Genomic DNA, 3,009 nt, shown 5'->3' with positions numbered 1-3,009 from the left:
CCCCTGGAACTGGAGTTATGGATGGTTGTTCGCTGCCGTGTGGGTGCTGGGAATCAAGCCCAGGTCCTCTGAAAGAGCATCCAGTGCTCTTAACTGCTGAAACATTGCTCCAGTTCCAGCCTTTCTGTGCTTCGTTTAGATCTCTGAATTCTCTGCAGTCTGTGTCCCTAGTGATAGGTAAAAATGTTGGAGAGAGCGAGCGGATGGAGGAGGCACCGAAGCACAGATAGAATTCTCAGCGGGATACAGCTTTATTTCTCATGGGACACGTTTCCCTCTGGGAAGGGAAAGATGTCAGCCCACGGGTTGTGAGCTGGGACTTATATATGGGGGCTTTAGGGTGTAGAAGGGGGGAGTGTTTGGGGGAAAAATCAGGGAGGGGGGAAGCAGGAAAAGCAGGGCTTGTAAACCTGGCTCTGTTCAATCTGCCAGGTAGGATTAGGGTCTGGAAGTGTTTACTTTTTCCCTCCTGAGATAAGAGAAAAGCTGTTGTGATAAACAGCTTCTAAAATCTTTGGTTAACAGAATCTGCTTATCTTATCTTTGGAGATCAGAGGAAAGGCAGCTCAGTTCCCTTTTTCAGGCTCCAAAATTCTGTAGGTCCCTGTTGGGGAGGGGGGAAGCTGCTGCTGTTTGGAACCCTAACACCTAGTATACAGGATAAAGTGGGCTTTGTGAAGCTACCCTCTCCTCTCCAATTTTATTTTTTGAGGCAGGGTCTCCCTGTAGTCCCAGATGGCCTGGAACTCACTATGTAGACCAGACTGGCCTTCATCTCACTGAGATCCACCTGTCTCTGCTTCCCAAGTGCTGGGATTAAAGGCATAGCCCTTTTCTAGTTTTCTTCCACTGGTTCGGGCAGGTTAGATACAGAGAGGAACAGATGCTATGGTTTCCAGTGATGCTGGTTGTGACCTCCAGCTCATCCTCTCCAAGGGAACTAGTACTTGAGAGAAATACCAGGGACAGGACCCAGGAGAGAACCCAGGTTCAGCCCTTGGGGAAGCCAGCTGCCCTCTATAAGTCCTTAGTTGGCAGCCTGCCAGAGTAGTGGCACAACACAGGTGCACTTACATGCATGCAGACAATACACCTTTAGAACATCACTCTGGAACAATAAGGATAATGTGTAATGTTTAGTGAGTGCTTTCTGTGTTCTAGACACAATTCTCACCACTTCTCCCAGGTATACATTTGCCTCATGTAGTTTTGACAAAACCAGGCCTGCTGGTACCTAAAGATTAAGTAACTTGCCCAAAGTCATACTATAAATGATAAAAGTTGGGACTTAAGCAGGGTGTGGTAGTACATGTCTTTAGTCCCAGCACTTGGAAGGCAGAGGCAGGAGGATCTCTGTGAGTTCAAGGCCAGCCTGGTCTGCATAGTGAGTTCCAGGCCATCTGGGGCTACAGGGAGACCCTGTCTCAAAACAACAAAAAAAACAAAACAAAACAAAAAAAACAAAAAAAAAGCCCAAAAACAGTTGAGACTCAAACATGAGCATTGTTGGGACCAGAGAATGACTCAGCAGTTAAGAGCACTGGCTGCTCTTGCAGAGGACTTGGGTTAAGTTCCCAGCACCCACATGGTGGCTAAGAACCATCCATAACTCCAGTTCCAGGGGATCCGAGGCCCTCTTCTGACCTCCATGGGCATTGCACAACATGGGTGCACTTACATGCATGCAGACAATACACTCATACACTTAAAATAAAATTAGAAAAGAAAAAAACCAACATGAACACTGTTTCTAGAGCCCATGCTAGAGATCATTATACCTATTGCTTTCTTGGCCTCTGAACCCACTGTGGTGGTGCAGGTCTGCAAGCTCAGCACTCAAGAGGCAGAGGCAAGAGAATTGCTACAAGTCAGAGGCCAACCTATTGTACATAGCAAGTTCCTCACTGGGCAGGGCTACACTGAGACCCTGTTTACAAAACAAAACAAGACATTGCCTAGCTTCTGTGGGAAATGAAATCAGAGGTTCCTTCTCGAACCTGGAGGCAACGACCAGGAGGAAAGTTTCACTCTACCTCATCCACCCTCTTCTCCCACACAGGAAGACTGATCTTGGCTGGCTGGCTGGCTGGCAGGAGAATTCTATGTGAAAAAAAAAGGGAGCTTCAAAGTGGCAGGGGCCTCTGGAGCTTCCTGAAAGGCACAGAGAGAGCCTCCTTGGTGCATCAGAGAAGCCCTGCTTGTGGGGTGGCGCACAGCATTCTAGTTTAGGCTTGTCTCAAACTCAAGTAACCTTGGGGGAAGTCCTCTCTCTCTCTCTCTCTCTCTCTCTCTCTCTCTCTCTCTCTCTCTCTCTCTCTCTCGCTCTCGCTCTCTCCATCCGTCCATACGTCTAGGAGGTCCATTTATTTATTTATTTATTTATTTATTTATTTATTTATTTATTTATTTTATTTTTGAGACTCAGTTTTCCCATCTGTAAACTAAGGGTAAATATAAGATAAGCTGGTTAGGAAGGGGTCTGAGGTCTATTGGGGAAGAGGGACACCGGGGAGCTGGAATGGGTCAAGCAGAGATAGGATCGGATTCGCAGCTCCGTCGTGCCACTTCCAAGGGTAACAGGGCCGGGGTCAGCTCGCCGGACCTCTAGTGGGTGAGCGCCGGATGAAGGTGCCGGGCTAAGGCACTACTCTTCCCGCATCCCTTCAGTCCCCTGGGGAGGAATCCCTGTCCAGTGAGGTGGAGGAACTGCGGGATTCGGGCAACCCCCAGCCACGCTGCGGCGAGCGCCAGGGAAGCTGAGGCCCAAGGGGCCGGAGAGCATCACGTCATCCTTTCCGCCAGGCGCCCGCCCCCTCCCCGACCGCGCGTGCGCACTGGCTGCGGGCGGGGGGCCGCGGCTGGGCGGCCGGTCTCCACCCTTCCACAGGCTCCTCCGGCTGAGGCGCTCTCGGTTGGCTACGGCGGCGGCTAGGCTGAGGGCAGCGTCCAGGATGCGGCGCGGGGCGGCCCAGCGCCCCCCTGCTCCGGCCCGGCAGCGGCGGCCACGGG

The sequence above is a fragment of the Nannospalax galili genome, unplaced genomic scaffold (assembly GCF_000622305.1).
Source record: "Nannospalax galili isolate Female #2095 unplaced genomic scaffold, S.galili_v1.0 scaffold44, whole genome shotgun sequence".
NCBI lineage: Eukaryota > Metazoa > Chordata > Mammalia > Rodentia > Spalacidae > Nannospalax > Nannospalax galili.
Note: the sequence above shows the minus strand (reverse complement) of the source record.